The sequence below is a fragment of the Balaenoptera physalus genome (genome assembly GCF_965194825.1).
Source record: "Balaenoptera physalus genome assembly, chromosome: 1".
Classification (NCBI taxonomy): domain Eukaryota; kingdom Metazoa; phylum Chordata; class Mammalia; order Artiodactyla; family Balaenopteridae; genus Balaenoptera; species Balaenoptera physalus.
Genome location: NC_138882.1, coordinates 1978027 through 1998497, shown reverse-complemented (window position 1 = coordinate 1998497; position 20471 = coordinate 1978027).

The following is a 20471-nucleotide window of genomic DNA, read 5'->3' as shown; positions in this document are numbered from 1 at the left end:
GAGAAAAACAGGTGTGTGCTGGTGTGTGCGTGTGCACACGTGTGTGCATGGGGCTCACTCAGGAGGACAGGGCCTGGCGGCTAGGAGGGTGGGGAGGTCGCTCAGGAGGGGATGGAGTCATGAAAGAAGCTAGAGTCCTCTGGAGCCCTTGGGGAAGAAGTCTCCTCGTGAAGGCGGGTACTGGGCGGGCGCTGGGGTTTAGTCTCCCGCAGTCCCCACTTCCCCGCGGATGCTACTGGGGGTCCCGGCCTAATAATCGCCTCATTTCTTGAAAATGACCAAGTGCGGGCGCTATGCTCACCTCTCCGCCCGCATTATCTGGGGTCCTCGCGCCCCCAGAGGGTCACCCACGTTGCCTGAGTCCCTTCTGAGAGTGGGCAGGAGCCCCGGGACCAGAGCACACCTCCGGGACCCCAAGCCCCCCAGGACCCTCCGCCTCCATCAGCTTCTTCAGCCCGAAGGAGGCACCGGCGGTGAGACGTGGCCCGGAGGGTCTGCTGGGGGGGAGAGCCGCCCGCGGCCCAGCCCTTCATCCCGTGCCAAAGGGCCCGAGGCCGCAGTGCCCGCACGGCGCGCTGACCTTTGTCCTGCCATTTTCAGTTTATGAGGTGCTTTCCTCATCCTTTATCTCATTCCTTCCGCACCACAGCCCTCGGAGGGGACTGGGCGTCCCCGTGTCCCGGCTGGGGCGGGAGGCTCGTCCAAGGTCGGCGGAGCCTGGACTCCTGCCGGCGCTGGGGGGCGACAGGGGGCGGGGCCTCGCTCCCTCCTAGGGGGCGTGGTCCTCAGTGTCTCTGTCCCCACACTGCCGCCCCTCCCCCCGCCCCAGGACACTGCAGGGCCCGGCGGCCGTGCCCGTCCCCACCTCCCCGCCGGCTGGACTCAGGGGCGTGGCCCACCTCTTACCTGCCCCCCTGGGGTCGGGGGGCTGCTGGGCAGGGGAGGGAGCCCCTCGGGGCGTGCCTGCGGGGGAGGGGCGGCTTCGCCCCTTCAGCTCCCCTCCCGCACGCGGGGGAGCCGAGCTTTCCCTGTCTTCGATTCCTTTCTCTCTGTTTACACCCTTTCACCCTCAGGAGCTGTGGGGCCTCCGGGCAAGGCCGGGCTTACTCATCTCAGTGCCTCCGCAGCGCCTGGCACAGAGAAGGCGCTCGATAAATATTTGCTTGGCTGCCCTGTGCCTCTCCCTGCCTCTCCCTGCCCGGCCGCCCCCTCCCCCTGGGCACACATGCACTCAGGCCCCCCAGCCTCACACTCGCACACAGCCACACACACGGCCTCAGCGCGCCCCCTGCAGTGGACGAAACCCCCAGCCCCTGAGTTATCAGCTCACCTCCTCCCCCCTCTCTGAAGCGGTTCTGCTCCCCTTCTCCCCGCCAGGTGGGCTCAGGCGTGCCCCCAAGTCGGGCCCAGTGCAAAATGAAAACTCAGTCCACTTGTTAAAAATTATCAACCACTCCCAAGTGGCAACAGCAGAGCTGGGCATTCACCCACGCACGGCCCCTCCCGTGGGGCCCTGAGGGACCCCTGAGGGCAGCACCCCTGCCGGTCAGAGCCGCTGAGCCGCCCACGACACCTCCTGCTACAGGTGCATCTGCAGCAGCAGAAAACCAGGAATACGTGGCCAACTCTTTAAAATCAGACCAATTGGGCTTCCCTGGTGGTGCAGTGGTTGGGAATCCACCTGCCAATGCAGGGGACACGGGTTCAATCCCTGGTCCGGGAAGATCCCACATGCCACAGAGCAACTAAGCCCGTGCACCACAACTCCTGAGCCTGCGCTCTAGAGCCCGCGAGCCTCAACTACTGAGCCCGTGTACCACAACTACTGAAGCCCGTACACCACAACTACTAAACCTGCACTCTAGAGCCCACGAGCCGCAACTACTGAGCCCGTGTGCCACAACTACTGAAGCCCATGTGCCACAACTACTGAAGCCCGCGCCTAGAGCCCGTGGTCTGCAACAAGAGAAGCCACCGCAATGAGAAGCCCATGCACCCCAAAGGAGAGTGGCCCCTGCTCGCCGCAACTAGAGAAAGCCTGCGCAGCAACGAAGACGCAACGCAGCCAAAAATAAATAAATAAAAATAAATAAATAAATTTAAAAATCAGAACAATTTTCACACAATAACGGGATGGTGGCTTCTCTTGCACCAGAAGATCTGGCTGTGCTGAGCCAGCTCCCCACTGGACCACAGTCTGCGGAGGCAGAACCGTGGGTCCCCGCAGCCACCATCATCACTGCCACGCAGGGCCCTGTGGCCCGGAAGCAGGAAGTCCTCAGCCTGGGTGGACGTCTCTGTGTCTGCCCCCCATCTACTGCTCCCGGACTAGGAGCTCATCCTGCAGCCCCTCGACCTGCAAAACAATGGCTCGTTGAGGCTGTCAATCAGTAAACAGGTGATGGGGGGGGTCATACCTGGATGTGGATTCCTGCCAGCTGCTTCCACCATGAGGGCCTGGGGACCAGAGCCCCCTGATGCGTACTTGGAAGTATCGAATTTTCTCACCTCAAGACCTCTTTTAGCCCAGTTGGTGCACAACATATCAAGGACACCCTGGAATATGGGTGCCCTCTGCGCTGGGCATAGCTGATTAACCCAGGGTGCCCAAGAGCCGCCCTTGCCCCGCAGCCTTGTCCCGGCCCGGCCCCTCTCCCTGTGGAGGGATTCATCTGTGCAGCACCTCTTCACAGACTCTTCCCGAAACTGACCTCTTTTCAGGAAAAACAGGGTCCCTAGGTGAGTCGGTGAGTCCTGCATCATAACCAAATCCCAATGACTGTGGAACAGGGCACTAGACCCAGGTGAACAAGCCCCATTTCATAGATGGGGAAACTGCGGCTCAGACGAGGCAGGTGACTTGCTCAAAGGCACACAGCGTGCGGTGAGAACGTGAGCTCAATATCGACAGCTGCCCCCTAAGCAGCACCTACTGGGTGAGGGGTCACTCATTCCTCCTCTCACTGAGCATCTGCCTTGCCACCGGCCTGCGTGCAGGGGGCCCAGGAGGGAAGGGCCACCCAGGACTGCAGAGCCCACGAGATCTCAAAGAACAAACCCCCATCAGCCTCCCAGCAGGCCTGCGAGGCAGGATGGACCCCCCTCTCCCAGGGAGGGGAAGCCGAGGCTGTGCAGGGTGAAGAAACAGCCCATAAGGGCCTGAGACCAGGATCTGGAGCCTGGCTTCTTGCGCCTCTTTCCTCAGCCCCACCACGGACTCCGGACTCCGCCTGAAACCCCACCACCAGATGCACAGTTTGAGAAGCGCCTGGGGTGTGGGCTCCATCAGAGTAGGTTTCAGGATGCTTCCCAGTGCCCCTGTGGGAGGATGGAGAGCGAGGTGCCAGTTTTTCAGACCCTCCCAGTAGCCTCCTCATTCTTGTCCTGACTCCCCCTCCCCCTCCCCTCCCCTCCCCCTTCTCCTCCCCCCTCCCCCTTCCCCTCCCCATCTACTCCCCCTCCCCCTCCTTCTCCTCCCCTCCCTCCTCTCCCTCCTCCCCTTGCCTCCTCCTCCCTTCTCCTCCCCCTCTCTTCCCCCTCCCCCATCTACTCCCCCTCCCTCTCCTCCTTCTTCTCCCTCCTCCTCCCTTCTCCCTCCTGCTACGTGCAGGGCTGGGCTGGGGCAGCACCAGCAGCAATTAGCCCAGCTCAGCCACCCGTTACTGGAACCTTCGTGTCAACTCTGGAGCTGGTCCAGGAAACCACACCCAGTGTCCCGAATGACTCAGCTTCACCTGCCCACCTCCACACCTGCCAGCTTCATTGACCCAGGCCACGGCAGGAGGGGAAAGTCCCAACATCCCTTGGTCTATCCTTATCTACCCCATGGGTTTGCAGGGCATGCTGGGATTTATAGTCCTTATATTGCAGGCTTGGTGCCCTGGCTGATTTCTAGCCGTGAGGAAAAGTCAGTGCAAATGCTGGGGTTTGGAGGATGCAGACAGAGCATGTACACTCTTCCGTAGCATCGTCTGACATGCAAGCAGCTTAAGATTAGGAGAGACACCACCTCTCATATATCAAATTGGCAAAGAGTAAAAAGAACACCCCTGGTGTCTAGGCTGGTGAGGATGTGAAGAAACTCAAGCCTGCATAAACCGTTGGTCTAGGTGGGAATTAGGAGACACTTTCCGAAGAACAATTTGACAAGCTGTCTAAAAACCTTGAAAAGCATGCATGACTCTTCCCTAGCAATTTCACATCTGAGCACTTTTCCAAAGAAAATAATTGGGTAGGTGCACAAAGATACGTGTACCAGAGCTCCCTCTGTGGCGGTGGTGTAATCGGAGACAAATGGTAGCAACCACAGTGTCACCCAAAGGGGGCTGGCGAAACTCGCTGCAGTAGAGATATTTACTCACCTCCTAGGCAGCCCATAAAGTGAGGTTGGGCACCTCTATTTACCGACATGTGCAGCTGTCCATGATGTACCATTAAGTGGGAAGAAAGTGGATTTGCATTCACTGTGTGTCGAATGATACACTTTTGTAAAAATGTTAGTGGTTATCTCTGGGCCGAATCATGGAGAATAACTATATTTTCTTTAAAAAACAGATTCTGTGTATATTACTATAAAAGAACTAAACTATTTCCCATTTTGAAAACACACACACACACACACACACACACACACACACAAAATACCAACTTTAGGTATCAATGGGTGAGAAGAAGTTTCCAAAGGCTGTTATTTACACCTACTGCCTCCACATCTTTCTTCCTTTCAGTCACTGAGGTAAGAATCAGTCCTTTCAATTTGATGAGACGCCTTTGGCTCTGAGAGGTTAGGACTTTGTCCAGAGATTCACAACAAATTCCGGTGTTTTTGTTTCTTCTTTCTTTCCTCTGCGATGATCCCATGGAAGCCATGAGTCTTCTGATGATCCCGTGGAAGCCATTCTCCTCTCAGTGTCCTTTTGTACCTCTAGCATCCCTGTGTGCCTTCTACAGCTTTCGTGTCTGCTGAAATTCTACATCTGTTCCTGCGTGCTGTCCACATTTTCCTCTAGAACCTTTAACATCTGAGTTATACATGAATCTGGTTCTATTGGTAACTTTGTTTTTTGACGAGATTTTTTTCCTTTTTTTTTTTTTTTTTTTTCATGTCTCATAATTTTTTATTAAGTGCTGGACATCTGTGTAGAACAGTAGAGGTTGAGATAAACAGCACATGTGGCTGGGAATGGGTGTGCCTCTTCTGCTAGGCCGGGTGTGTGTGTGTGTGTGTGTGTGTGTGTGTGTGTCCAGGAACGTTGAGTTGACCTGGGCAGGAGTTCAGGTCAGTCTGAGCTTCGTGATGGTGATGGTTGGCTGCCCTTCCCTTGGTGCTGGGCTTTCTCTGTGTCCCTGCTGCACCCTGGGCCTTCAGCACCTGTGTCCCTCTGCACCTGTGTCATGGAAGGCGCTCTGTCCACGCTGTCCTCTGCGTAGATGGCTGTTGCTTGGTGCCTGCTGTCCCGGTGGCACGGTGCTGGGGGTCAGGAGGTCCCCTTGTCCTGGTCCAGGCTCCTCCTGGGCAGGCCCCATGTGCCTGGGCCTCCAGGGTAGGAACTTTGCAATGACTCTCCCGTCTGTGGCAGGTCTTGTGTGGAGAAGACCTTGCAGGCCTGTCACGCAGGCTTCCTTACCTGGACACTGTTGGCATTTGGGGCTGTCTGACTCTTTGTTGTGGGGCTGTCCTGGGCCTTGTAGAAGAAGTTCAGCAGCATCTCTGGCCTCCACCCACCAAAAGCCCTCAGTGCACTCCGTCCTCCCAGCTCTGGGGACCAAAAATGTCTCTGAACTTTGCCAAATGTCCCTGGGGACAAATTGCCCAGACCCTGCAGACCCCCAGCTGTTTTCTGCCCCTCTTCCCCAGCACCTGAAGGTTCTAGGTCCCATTCTGTGCCCATCCCTCTCTCCTCCTCCTCCTCCTTTTCCTGCTTCTTCTAGGGGCGGGTCTGGTTGGGGCTCCTGCCTTCCCCCCCTCAGGGGGGCTCTCTCTACTCTCCCACCCGCCCTGTCTTTCTCCTGATCCCTGCGGAGGCCTGTGGAGGAGAGCCCCTGAGCGACACCAAGCAGTGTTCTGTCACTTGCCCTCCCTCCGTCCTTAGCAATGTGCTAAATACGTTAGCAAAATTCTCATCCTCTGGGCTGTCTCCCCCTCGCTCTGCCTCAGGTGAGTCGTTCTCATCCCATCTCTCCTTGGAGGGGCCCGTCTTTCCTTGGGCTCTAGGTTATCTAGTTGCCCTGTGACCTCAGCTTTCTTTCTTTTTTTTAAAAAAATTATTTATTTATTTATTTAGGGCTGTGTTGGGTCTTCGTTGCTTTGCGTGGGCTTTCTCTAGTTGTGGCAAGCGGGGGCTACTCTTCGTTGTGGTGCGCGGGCTTCTCATTGCAGTGGCTTCTCCTGTTGCAGAGCATGGGCTCTAGGTGCGCAGGCGTCAGTAGTCGTGGCTCGCGGGCTCTAGAGCGCAGGCTCAGTAGTTGTGGTGCACGGGCTTAGTTGCTCCGTGGCATGTGAGATCTTCTCAGACCAGGGCTCGAACCCATGTCCTCTGCATTGGCAGGCAGATTCTTAACCACTGCGCCACCAGGGAAGTCAGAACTCAGCTTTCTGATTCTGTAGTTTACCTGACTTTTTTTTGTAATTAGGGCCTGAGCGATGGTGCCTTCTCAGCTTTCTGCGTCCTGAGTGGAAACACACCCTCCATTCATTCTGTATCCATATCAAGGTCACCCTCTATTTTATAATGTGCATATTGGTTTTTGGCGGGGTGGTACAAGGATAATCGTTGTGGACTTTTTGGAAAATAATAAAATACTGGAAACAAAAATGTAAGTCACTTTACTGAGCGGTTACTATATGCTGGATGTTGTTAGTATTTTACCTATGCAAACTCTAAATCTTCACAGTGCCTTTTGAGGTAGGTCTATATCACCCCCATTTTACTGATGAGAAAACCAAGGCACAGAGAACTAAAGCCAGTTACTCAAGGTTTCACAGCTGGTAAGTTTGAAATTGTACTCAGACTCAAGCAGTGTGATTCCAGATCTTATGCTCTTAAGCATGATGTCTAAATGTCTGCTTACGAAGAAGTGGTTAAATAAACTACAATGAATTCAAAATAATGAGGTAGCTACATGTAAATGTGTGTGGACCGGTCTCCAAAAGAGATTAAGTGGAGAAAGCAGCTACATAACAATGTATTTAATTAGTTATCCTGTGTGTCTCTGGGAGGCCACAAAATAAACCCGTGTTATTTCTGGAATAGGAGAGGGAGTCAAGGTGGGTGAGGAGACTTTTTACAGTATAACTTGCTGTACTATTTGAACATTTTACCATATATAAGTATTACTTTCAAAATGCTTTTTGCATTGTTTTAAAGCACGATATCTCATTAACGTCACAGTAATCATATGAAGTAGGAATTACGATCTCCAATTCACAACTGAGTAAACTGAGGTTTAATCAAGTTTAGTGACTTGTCTGTGATTGCACAAACCATGGAACCAGGATTTTGGGGGGGTTTTTGTGTGTTTTGTTTTGTTTTTTGGCCCCTTGGCTTGTGGGATCTTAGTTCCCCAACCAGGGATGGAAACTGGGCCCTAGGCAGTGAAAGCGCCAAGTCCTAACCACTGGACAACCAAGGAATTCCCAGAACCAAGATTTAAATCCAGCATCTCTGATCCAAGTCCAGTATCCCAGATGCTGGGAGTGAGTGCACTTGTCTTCACTCACCCATCCATCATTCATAAAATACTTATTAAACATCTACCATGTGATCATCTGAGAGTTGCTGGCCTCAAAGGTGTTCGATATTCTCCAAAGAGAATAGAAACATAAACATTTCCCCCCATCCAGGGTTGACAAAGAGGAAACACATGGTAATACCCAATATGGGTCTTGGTAGGGGGGATTGGCGCTGCCTTACGTTGCTCTTAGAAGTATAACAACCATCCTGGAGAACAGCTGGGCCAAAGCATTAAAAATGTGCAAGCATCCAACCCGACAATTCAACTTCAAGGACTATATATTTTTTTTCAACTTTAATTTTCTTTATTGAAGTAGAGTTGATTTACAATGTTGTGTTATTTTCTGCTGTACAGCAAAGTGATTCAGTTATACATATATATACAACCTTTTTAAAATATTCTTTTCCATTATGGTTTATCATAGGATATTGAATATAGTTCTCTGTGCTACACAGTGGGACCTTGTTGTTTATCCATCCTATATATAATAGTTTGTATCTGATGACCCCAACCTCCCACTCCATCCCTCTCCCTTAGCAACCACAAGTCTATTCTCTATGTCAGGATTATATTTTAAGCAAATAATTAGATAAGAGTACAAAAACATATCTACAAGGAGATTCATGGCATCTTGATAACAGCCAGAACATCCAAAGAGAGGGGGTTTATTAAATGAATTGCCATATGCATACAGTATGACACTAAGCAATCATTAAAAAATGATATGTAAACATCTAATGACACGGAATGTTCATGAGACACTGTTAAGCTGCTTATAAAACAGCAGGTACAATATGTCTCAATTTTAGTTTTTAAATGTAGAGGTAAATGAATGCTTAGAAAACAATTTGCAAAGGTATACATCAGCTTGATGACAAAGGCCATCTTTGGATGGTGGGCTTATGCATGATTTTTACTTTGTTTTTATGCCTTTCTATATTGCCTGAATTTTCTTTTACAAAAAGTCTGTACTGCTCTTAAAATAAAAAAGAGGACAAATGTTCTCTCCATTTTGAAAAATAAACATTAGTAATTCCAAAAAATGTGAGACAAACAATACATCCAATACTTGGGACAGGTTAACTTAAGTATGACTCATCTATTTATAATCTAGAATACTATGCCTTATTAAAAATGGTGATTCATTTAAGAATCTCTGTGCCAGGTATTGATGATACAAAGGAAGCCAAGACAAGGACTCTCCCCTCGTGAGCTCACGAGTGAGCAGGTGTTTAGACACACTGGATGACTCGTGTGATGAAAGTACTTACAAAGTGACACTGAAGCCACAGAGCAGAGCACAGCTCCTGGAACCAGGAGTGGCTGGGCTCGGGGAAGGTGAGTGGGAACTAGCTGGGCACAGAGATGGGGGCATCCAGGCAGAAAGAACATCATGTGCAAAGGTGAAGGTGCATGAATTGGTCCCGTTTATACAGAGACAGGTGAGAAATTGGGTAGGACTGGAGCCCAGGCTTCCAGGCGGGAGTGGCAAGAAATGAGGCTGTGAGGTGTGTAGATCCTGAGGGTAATGGTTAAGGTGCTTGCAACAGGGTGACAGGGTCGTAATTGCTTTCTGGAAACATCCTGCTGATGGCGGAGTAGCGGGAGATGGATGGGGTAAGACTGAAGACAAGGGAAGCATCCAGAAAGCTGCGGTGGTTCCCAGCAAGAGGGGTAAGGACCCGGGCAAAGCGATGGCAGTGGAGCTTGGGGCGGCGGGCACAGGGCCGGGCAGCCACGGGAGTCCACCTCGCGGAACTCAGCGCCGGGACCCGGGGCCAGAGTCTGGACCGCCCAAAGGTTCTGACTGAAGGCGCAGGGAGAGGGGTACCGTGCTTCCGGAGAAAGAGCTGCCGATCTGATTGCTCGCCTTGTTGGATTTGAGGGCTTGGGATGTTCAGGAGGGAGATACGGGCCCAAAATACAGGTTTTACGGTCATCAGGCACACACACACGATAGTTAAAGCTAAGGTTTGGATATCGCTCAGGGAAAATGTGTAGAAAATAGAGGGGAGGGGGTCCAAGGACAGATGGAGGGGGAGACAGTAGGATCCAAGACGTAGGAAGAAAGCAGGACCAGGAGAGGAGGGTGTCCCCGGGGCGGGAGGGGTGCACACTTCAAACGTGAGGGGAGCTTAGGTAACGTTTCATCCGCAAAGTGCTTACGGTTTGAAAATGGGGTGAGCAGCGGTTTCACTGGGGGCAGAGGCTCCTATAAAATACAGGACTGCCCCACAGCGAAGACCTACCAGCCTAAAATGCCAGTGAACTGAAATTGAGCCACTGGTTTAAATTCCTGTGGCCTCAGGGCTGCCTTTCCCTAGTTGACGTCGCCCGTCCCCGGGGCTCTTAGAGGATCGTTTCGCCCCTCACCTCGTCCCGTCCCCTCCCCTCCGCGCTCAGCCAAGGACCCTGCTCCCTGTTTCCCTGAGAAAATGGAAGAATCAGAAGAGACCTCTCAGAACCTCGGACGACGGCATCCTTCACTCACCGACATCCACCCCGTACCCGCCCCCTTCACCCCTCCTGGCCCAGATGAGCATCCCTCCCCCCCACCCCCCACCTGTGCATGACTCCCCTCCCCCGCCACGTGCCTGTTCAAGGACAGCGGTCCTGCAGTTCCCTCTCCCGCCCTTGAAATTTCCCCTTTTACTTGCTTAGTCCCACGGGCATATAGATTTCCTCTTTTAATTTCTTCCATCTTAAAAGAACCCACAGGGGGTCTCTCGCCCCCATCCCCTTCCAGGACCGCCCATTTCCCCCCTCCCCTAGGGTACCTGTGGTCTCCTAGACCCACCAGGCGCTGGCCCCCTCCGGTGACAACGCTGCTGCAGTGCCAGCGGCCACTCCGGCACGCTGAGCGGTGGCTGGTCTCAGACCTCGCTCCGTCTCTGATCTGGTGGGAGACGTGACAGCCCTGCCTTCGTGACAGCCCTCCTCCTTGAGCTGCTCCTCGCTGGCCCCTGGGCCACCCCTCGGGGCCACCCCTCCTCGACTCCTTCCCCTGGTCACAGGGCTGAGCGCCCAGAGCTGGGGAGTGGCCTCTCTCTGTCCTCACACCCTCTCATCGTGATGTCACTCGGCTCAGCAATAAATGCCACTGAAGCGTTGATGGCCCCCAACGTCCAGCCCCGCGGGCCCACCTGCCCCACGACTCCAAATGCTCCAACCCGACTCCTCGCCTCCCTCAGATACCCCTCCTGTAATAAATGCAAACGTCTTCCTTCTGGAAGGCTGAGCAAGCCAAAGAGGCAGCCTTGACTGCCCCCCTTTCTCTCACCTTCTGTTCTATCCGGAAGAAAGGCCTGTGGGCCTTAGGACCAAAATACACCCCGAATCCAACCACTTCACCCACCTCTGCCCTCCGGACCTGCTCTCTTATCCCGGGTAATTGCTCCTCTGCCCTTTGATCCCGGCAGCCCCAAAGCCCTCTGCAGGTCCTTCTCCTCAGAGGGAAAGCTGGGGTCCCCCACCTCTGGGATCAGCCTTCTGACTGCTCTGCTCTGCCCCCCGACACCTCCTCGCTGCCTCGGGCGCTGAGCAGACGCTTCTTTCCCCCCGAGCCCTCCCTGCACCCAGGCAGTCACCCCGCACCTGCTCCGAGTCTCCGTTTAAACGTCACGTCCTCTGTGATGGCCTCCCAACTCCTGAATGAAAATCGCAGCCCATTCTCCACCCAGCCCTGCCAGCACTCCTCGTCCTCTCTTCCAGTCTGATTTTTCTCCTTTGTCCTGACCCCATCAGACACGCCGTATGAACAGTTAGGTATTTTGTTGTTAACTGTCTGTCTCCCCACGAACGAACGCGTAAGCTCCGTGAGGGAGCGGCACTTTGCCCATTTTGCGCCCAATGCCCGTCGCACAGCAGACGTGCAATCCATAATTTATCGAACAAATGAATGTCCCACCTCATACTTCTTAAAGAAATTAATGGCCATTAGTTATCACCTTTGACCCCCTGACTGGTGACCTCTGGCATGGCTGAAGACCTTTAGCTCTAACCAGTGGGTGAAAGGCTGGCCTCTCTGCTCCTGATGGGTTCTCTTCTTTGTGCTCTTGGGCTGGATGAGATGCGTGTGTGAAGCAGCGCATTACAGGCCTTCCTGCCCGAGAACCGACAGGGCCTGGGGTTTGCAAGGAACGGGTGCAAAAGGGCAGAGGGAGGGAAGGTATGGGATGCTGGGGGTTGGGCGGGGCGGGGGGGGACACAGGGAGGGATGGCGGGCACCAGGCGCGATGGCATCTTGGTCCTGTGCTGGAGCCAGCCCGCCTGGGTGGGGGTCCCGGGCTGGGTACTCCTGGCTCCCTGCCCCCCTTTTCCCGTCTCTCAGGTGTGGCTCACACCCCTGCCCACCGTCTGGGCTTGTTCTGCAGATTAAATAGGGTCCTCCACGGAGAGCAGCTGGCGCGTGGTAGGGGCTTAGAGCCAAAGAGAAGGGACCAAGGAACTGATGGTCTGTCCTCACTTGGGGAGGGGGGCTGGGGCCACCTCACAGGGCCAGGGGTGTGCACGGCAGAGCCAGGACTGAGGTTGGCAGACTCCCAGTTTAAGGCTTTCTGCACGGCATTTCCTGTGTTCTCTCCATCAGCGGTCACTTCTCCCGCCACGCAGCCCGTCCCCGCCAGTGCCCCTCCGAACAGGCTGAGGGCCCTTCCAGGCCTCCGCCCTTCCTGCTGTACCAGAGCCCCAGGGCTGGCCGGGGCTTTCCACCAGCCGGCGAGGGAGGGGACTTCAGCCAGGAATGTGCCCTTCGCTTGAGCCCACTGGCCTGGCAGGCAGCAGACCCTGCAGGGTGGATGACGTCAGCCCTGCGGTGCAGGCCCGGCTGGTTTACCCGCAGGGCCTCGCCCTCCCAGGGAGCTGATGACCTTGCCCGGAGAGCAGAGCAGCGAGATCGCTCACCAGCCCAAGCCAGGGCCCGTGGCCAGGGCACATGGCTGGGAGGCCACACAGTGGGGGACAGAGGGGACCCCCGGGCGAGGGCCGGGGTTTGGGGTGGCCCCTGCTTCATTCTCTGCAGCTCTGCTCATGAGTATTGTACAAATCTGTCTGTGTGTGTATGACTGTACACCTGCTGAGGCAGCTTCCTGATGGCAAAGCACGTTCTACGTTTCGCACGAACTTAGGTGGATGTTTATTTATCTAACCTTGTTCAAAAAGTATATGTTTGCATCTGAACCAAGATGAAGGATAAATATTTAAAAAATACTTTTTACCACTGAAGATTGCAGCCCTCTCTCTGTCCCCTTTAGGTTTTACATGACACAGAAAGGACTTCGCACCCCAGAGCAGACCCAGGAATTGAAGTAAAATATTGAAATGGTGTTAGCAACTTGAAGCAGAAAGTTCTCAGCCGGGGGAAGAAATAGAATTCTTCTCATTAAGAGATGGTGTTCCCCCACCCCGGGCAATGTTGCACAGAAAAGAATTCGGCTGGAGCTCTTTTTTTTTTTTTTTTTCCATGGTGAGTTCATTCACATTAGAATTGTGTCCTTTTTCAAAAGAAGATTCCTTGTGATTGTTCTGAATTTTAAAAAGGAACCACTTTTTAAGACACTTGTGGCTCTTGTGTAAATATTCTGTCTTCAGAAATAGATGTACTGACCGTATAAATTGGTAAGGGGTCCTCTAGCAATACAAATGCAAATTATATGTTAGAAAGCTAATATTTTTCTCTAGAAATATCACAAGATTCTGGACTTAAAAAACATATATACAGGGCTTCCCTGGTGGCGCAGTGGTTAAGAATCCGCCTGCCAATGCAGGGGACACAGGTTCGAGCCCTGGTCTGGGAAGTTCCCACATGCCACGGAGCAACTAAGCCCGTGTGCCACAACTACTGAGCGTGCGCTCTAGAGAGCCTGCGAGCCACAACTACTGAAGCCCGTGCACCTAGAGCACGTGCTCTGCAACAAGAGAAGCCACTGCAAGGAGAAGCCCGCGCACCGCAACGAAGAGTAGCCCCCGCTCGCCGCAACTAGAGAAAGCCCGCGTGCAGCAACAAAGACCCAACACAGCCAAAAATAAATAAATTTATTAAAAACATATATACATATAAATTTAACAAACTATATGCGTATACACATGCATTATATGTACATTACGTATATACAGTCATTATATATATTGCTTATATACGTACGCTATATATCTTTACATAGAATAGATATGAAATCGCACATGTCGACGTTTCTGGTCCGTTGGGTTGTGGTGCCCGGAGCTGGCCTACTCCGGACTTGGGTCTGGGCTCTGCCTGCACCTCCCACCGCCGGGGCGGGTGTTCCCTCTCCTTCTGGAAATGCCTGCAATGCTCCAACCCCAGAAGCTCAGCCCCCAGGGGTGTCCCAGCCTCAGTCTTCCGTCTGCTCGAATCCTGCCCTGGGTTCATCTCCTTCACTGACTCAGATCCGGGCGATATGGGGCATCAGCCACTGGTTTCTGCTTGCTTCTTAGCCGCGTCTGAGTCCAAGCCCTTTGGAGCCCAGGCTTGGGTGCCACCCCTTGAGACGGGGGGGAGAAAGTGGGCCCTTGGTGGGGGGTAGCACGTAGATGAGCCCTCAGGCAGCTGCCCACCAGGCCTTCACAGAGTGGACGGCCAGCCCCACACCAGACGCCGGGAGCACAAGGTCTCCCTGGGCAGCCAGGTACCTTCTGGTTGATTCCCTGCGTGGCCCCCTCCTCCTCCTTCCCTGCATCCTCTTCCTCCTGTTCCAGCACGTTTCCTGCGTTTCCCGGCAAAGCAGGTCCAGTTCTGGGCTTGTCCTTAGCAGGCGGGGTGAGCTAGTCCTCTGCTGTCTCCATCTGACAATTTCCTACCTTTAGTCACCCCCGAGCCATTGCCACATCAGCAAACCTCCTCACCTGTGATTTCTTCTAACGTTTTCCCCTGTAAAGAGGTTCCCCTTGAGATAAGTGTAATACGCCAGACACAAAATGACAAATACTGAATGATTCCACTCATGTGAGGTCCCTAGAGGAGTCAAGCTCATAGAGCCAGAAAGTAGAAGGGTGGGGACCAGGGGAGGGGAGGGGGAAAGGAGTCAGTGTTTGATGGGGACAGGGTTTCAGTCTGGGAAGATGAAAATGTTCTGGAGAAGTTGGTGGTGAGGGTTGTACGACAGTGTGAATGGACTTGATGCCACTGAACCGTACTCTTAAAAATGGTTGATTTCATTTTATGTATTGATATATTTTAACCACAATTGAAAAAAAAAAACCCCAGCTGATAAACATAATATTTTTATGTGACACTTGGAAGAATTTAATTAGATGTGGATTGAGACCTTACAAAAAGACTCCCTTTTTGCTTAAATTTAATTCAAAAGGAAACCTTACATCTCTGTGTCATCAAAGGTTTGCTGCGCTACGTACCATTTTCCTAGGGGATAATGTTTAGAAACGCTTAGAAATGTTTGTCCGTGTACCACCTCGGTCCCTCTTGTGAACAGCTGTGAGTCATCCCGGCAGCATGCTTGCGCACACCTCAGGGTAGCCTGCCCTTCAAGAGGCAGCCTGGGGTACAAGGGGGCAGACGTTGGAAACCTCGCCTCCCATCCTGACGCTGCCGTGTATGAGCTGTGTAACCTCGAGTGAGTGGCTGAACCTCTCTGAGCCTTAGTTTCCTTCGCTGTAAAGTGGAGATGCTAAGGGTTCCTACCTCATGGGACTAGTGAGAGGATTAATTGATGTCGGGCATGTAAGGCATACAGCACAGCACACAGCAGCTCCACCTAAGCCTCTTCTGCTGTTATTATTATTATTATTATTATTATTTTAATTAATTAATTTATTTATTTTTGGCTGCGTTGTGTCTTCTTTGCTGCACGTAGGCTTTCTCTAGTTGCAGCGAGTGGGGGCTACTCTTCTTTGTGGTGCACGGGCTTCTCATTGCGGTGGCTTCTCTTGTTGCAGAGCACGGGCTCTAGGCACACAGGCTTCAGTAGTTGTGGCGCACGGGCTTCAGTAGTTGTGGTGCACGGGCTTAGTTGCTCCGTGGCATGTGGGATCTTCCCAGACCAGGGCTCGAACCTGTGTCCCCTGCACTGGCAGGAGGATTCTTAACCACTGCACCAACCAGGGAAGTCCCCTGCCGTTATTATTATTATTTTTTTAAATCTTTTTTGGAGTATAATTGCTTTACAATGGTGTGTTAGTTGCTGCTGTATAACAAAGTGAGTCAGCTATACATATACATATATCCCCATAGCCCCTCCCTCTTGCATCTCCCTCCCACCCTACCTATCCCACCCCTCTAGGTGGTCACAAAGCACCGAGCTGATCTCCCTGTGCTATGCGGCTGCTTCCCACTAGCTATCTATTTTACATTTGGTAGTGTATATATATCCATGCCACTCTCTCACTTCGTCCCAGCTTACCCTTCCCCCTCCCCGTGTCCTCAAGTCCATTCTCTACGTCTGCTCTACGTCTGCGTCTTTAATCCTGTCCTCCCTGCTGTTATTATTGAGCAGAGGGTGAAACAGTATTTGGTCACCTCCTCCAGGGAGCCTTCCCTGACTGCCTCCTCCACTGCCCAGACTGGGTTAGGTTCTCCTCTGTGCTCCCCAAATTCCTCGGGAATGCCCCATTGTGACATTGTGTCTGGCGGCAGTGAAGGGTAAAGGCTGCTGCGTGCAGTTGCTCACAGGGATCTACCTGGGTTGGCCCTGGGGTGGCCAGCAGCCTCGGGGTGAGCAGAGGCAGCCCTGTTGCATCACACCATGGCGGGTGTGCAGTGAGCAGCAGCAGGTGGCTCGGGGGTCTCCCAGGGTCCGCACACCAGGCCCCCACCCCAGCCAAGGGCAGCGGGGACCCGAGGGATTATTCCAACCAGCTGGCCCAGGGACAGCAGTCACCCAGCACGTGGTGACCCCCCCCCCCCCCCCCCCCCGCCATCCCTTCAGTGTCTGGAAGGAAGCTCAGGACTCCCTCCTACGCAAGTGAGCACACGACCCCACCTCCCGCTGGGCGGCAGGATGGCAACAGCCGGCCTGACCCTTGGGTTGGGTTCACTGTTTACAGAGCGTTTGCACATCCGTCACCTGCTCCGGTCGTCACAGGATGACCCCGAGGTGGTCCTGGCAGTATCGTTATCCCCTCGGGGCGGAAGAATAAGAAACTAGCTCAGGGAAGTGAGCAGACACAGAAGGACAAACGCTCTAAATTCCTTCCACGTGAGGTCCAATTAACAGAGACAGAAGGTAGAATGGGGACGCAGGGGCTGGGCGGGGGGTGGGAGTTGGTGTTTAATGGGGGCAGAGCTTCAGCTCAGGAGGAGGAACCGTCCTGGAGATGACTGTGGCACTTCATGCCCCTGGACGGTGCACTAAAAATGGTGAAAATGGTGAATTTTATACTATGTATATTGTACCACAATTTGAAAAAATTTTAAACTAATAACGTAATAATTATGTATTAATATAGAATATACTATAGATAAGAATATGTCATCACATGTAAGTATACACACATATCCCTAACCAGCAGCCTGAGCGGCCCAGGGAACTCCCACGCCAGCTCTTGACTCTCCTCTGCTGAGACCCCCCCAAGGCTCCTCTCGCCAGAGAACGCTCGGAGCCCCATGAGGCCCCGGGTGCGGACTCGGACTCGCTCGCTGGTCTCCTAGCTGTCTCCTGGCTCGAGGCCTTGCGTGTCCTGTTAGCTCTGCCCCCAGACTCCCCTCGAGATGCTCCCAGGCGGCTCCCTCCCTGCCTTGTCTTTACTAGATGACCTCTCTGCAGAGGCCGCCCTGGCACCGCTCCACGCCCCCCGCGCCCCCCCCCTCCACCGTGTGAGATGCACTGCGTGTGGACGCATTCCTCTGGTCTAGGGTCTGTCCTGGGACCCCGGCTGGGATGGAGGAGGGGGGCAGGCAGGACCTAGAAGGGTCCCTGCATCTTCGCCGACTGCAGCAATGTTTGATTTCCTATGGCCCAAGCACTCACAAGCATGTTACCTGCAGTAGCCCCGCCAGGCGGTAAAGGTGGTACGACTTTCTCCTCCTACCTGGGTCCTGGCTGACGTTGCTGAGGCCCTTTTCAGACGCCCTCGATCTCCCGCCCTCTACCCCTCCCAGCTCCTGGAAGTGGGGAAAGGAAACCTACAGCCCCTCCTCTCCCCTGAGCAGCCCCACGGCCAGCTCTGGCCAGTGACTCAGCAGCTGCCTCTCCAGCTGTGTCCTGGCCACAGGCTGAGCTGGATGGCCTTGCCTGAGGCCGGGACCCTGGTCGTGAGGGGGACAGGTGGGCTGGGGGCAGCCCCAGGGGAGGGGAAGGGGGATCCATGGGGGCCACGGGGACAGCCCGAGGCTCGGTATGGTACCCCTCAGTGGGGGTAGGGTCCCCAGGTCCCCGGGTGCCAGCCCCCCGGGATGCGATGTGGGCAGCCCTAGGGCCAAGTGAGGGACAAAGACCCAGGTCGCCTTTGTCCTCCACCTGCCCCTTGTCCCCTGTTTACGTCCTTCCTTCCCGTAAGTGGCTGGGCCCTGGCCTGCTGGCCCGGAGCCAGGCACACCTGTAGGACAGGTTGGGCAGAGACCTTGGGGGTGGGGCGAGGACGGCAGGACTGGCGGCGATTCAGGCCCTTGGGGAGCATGCTCGGCTCCTTTTCAGGCCACCATGGTGCAGCTCCCGCCGCCCTGGGCCAGGGATTCTCAGCCGAGGCCAAGAGGACGAGGGGGTCTGCCTGGGCCAGGGAGTCATGTCCAAATCCCCAGAGACTCTTCATCCTCAGTGGGCGTTTCCTGGAGGAACCGAGGTCCGGGAGAGACAGAGTCGGGTGGGACGTAGAAACCACGTGAGAGCCACTGGCTCCCCATACGAGGCCCCACAGAGCCGGGTGCCCTGGGCGGGACGAGCAACAGGTCACACCTGGAGAAGCAGCGAGGGGGGGAGCGCGGGCGTGGGGAGGCCTGTCCGGTGGAGAACCAGGGGGAGACCGTCCTCCCAGGAAGGAGACTCGGGGTGTCCAGCCCGGGTCTATCTCTGGCTGCAGGTGGGGGAGGGTCAGGGCCTCGGGCGCTGTGACTCAGTCGGGAGAGAAGTTTCCTCCTCCAAGGGACCGACTGCCCCTTTCACGGAAGATGACCTTCCGCCCAGTCTCCTCTGTCTCCCTGGACCACGATGACCAGACAGTCGCCAAGCATGGACTGACTGCGGCCGGTGGGATCCCGGCAGTGTCCGCTGGGGACGTCACGGCCCACGGCATCCGTCCCCTGGGGGATGGCCGCCAGCAACCCCCTTCCCCTCAACACTCCTCCCCACAAGAGTCGGGATGTCCAGCAGGACCCCCTTCCCTTCCTGTCCGAATCTGCTCAGCTTCTCAGAACGGGCGGTCAGTGCACAGAGGCTGCAGGACTGCGGGGCTCAGGTCAGGGGTCCCGCCGCGCCCGCCACTGGGCGTCCCGGGGCGCAGCACCCTGATTTCACGCTCGCCCCGCCTTTGCCAGGAGCCTTCGCGTGTCGGGGGCGGGGCTTCCTCAGCAGGGCCCTGGAGCGCCCCTCTCGGGCTTCCTTCATGGTGGGCGTGGGACGAGGCTCTGGGGTCTCCTCAGCGGCCCCGGCGAAGGGGTTCCCGCTGCCTGGGAGGGTCAGGCTCCTGTGCCCGGGTCTCCGGTCCGCTGTTCCCATCGTCTCCCAGAGACCTCGTTTCTGCTCTCTGTTCCCCGTCTGTCTCCCCCACGCCCACGGCCCATGGCCCACGGCCCACGGCCACTTCCCGGGGGCCCACAGGGCCAAAGGCCAGTGGAGCAAGTGCCCAGGCCTGGGAAAGCAGCCTTGTCACTGCCCTGCGGCTCCCGACTGCGGCCCCCGTCTCGCCTGTGCTCGGGCCACAGCTGCAGCGACTGCTCCTCAGCCTCGACGGCTCCCCCTCCCGCCCCTCCGTCCACGCCCCCCCGCCTCGGTGCCTCAGTGGCCTGGCAGCCACCGAGCACACGGCAGGCTTCCCACAGGGACCCCGGGAAGCTCCCTGCAAAGGACCAGCTGCTGGACGTGGGACCTCGGGCTGCCGCCCCCTGCCTTGCCCCGGCAGCTCAGGGTCTTACTGGGATGCACGGTCTTCCTGAACGGGCTCCCTGGGAGGCGGGCCCCTCCGTACGCCCCTCCACCGGGGCTCTCCAGCCCCCCTCTGCCCCCTGATTCTGCCCACCCCCAGGTGCCCAGCTGCTGTGGCTCCTTCTCTGTCCGCCCCTGGGTTCTCTGTTGGTCAGAGTAGATGGTGGTCAGAGTAGATGGTCCTAGAAACGGCAGAAGGGACGCGTGGCAGGGGTGGGGACTGGGGAGCCGCTCCCCCCGAGATCTCATGTAGCTCTGCCACCATCCCGTGAGCAAGTCCTACTGTCCTGTTTCCATGGCTGAGGGAGCTGGAGGTCTCGTGGTCAGCGAGTCCCCTCAGGCTGAATTGTCACCCCCAGCCTCTCCAACTAGTCGTGCCGAGGGACCAGTTTGGTTTTGCTTTGTTATGTTTTGATTTGATTTTCAAATCTCATGCTCTTGCAAAATGTAATAAAAATGAATGACTGGAAAAATGAAGAGGAAGAAAAAAGACCTACAAATTACAAGCCCTTTCTGTTGCTGCTCTTGTTCTATCAACAGATAGAAAGTTATTTGTCAAACTGCCGTAAACATTTCTAGACACGGGCCAGTGCTGGTCTCTGCACCACATCCCAGGCTGCACGAAGAGGGTGACCCTGGGTGACCTTCCTCGGAGCTGCGTCCTCAGGAATGACCTCTTGATGGGGG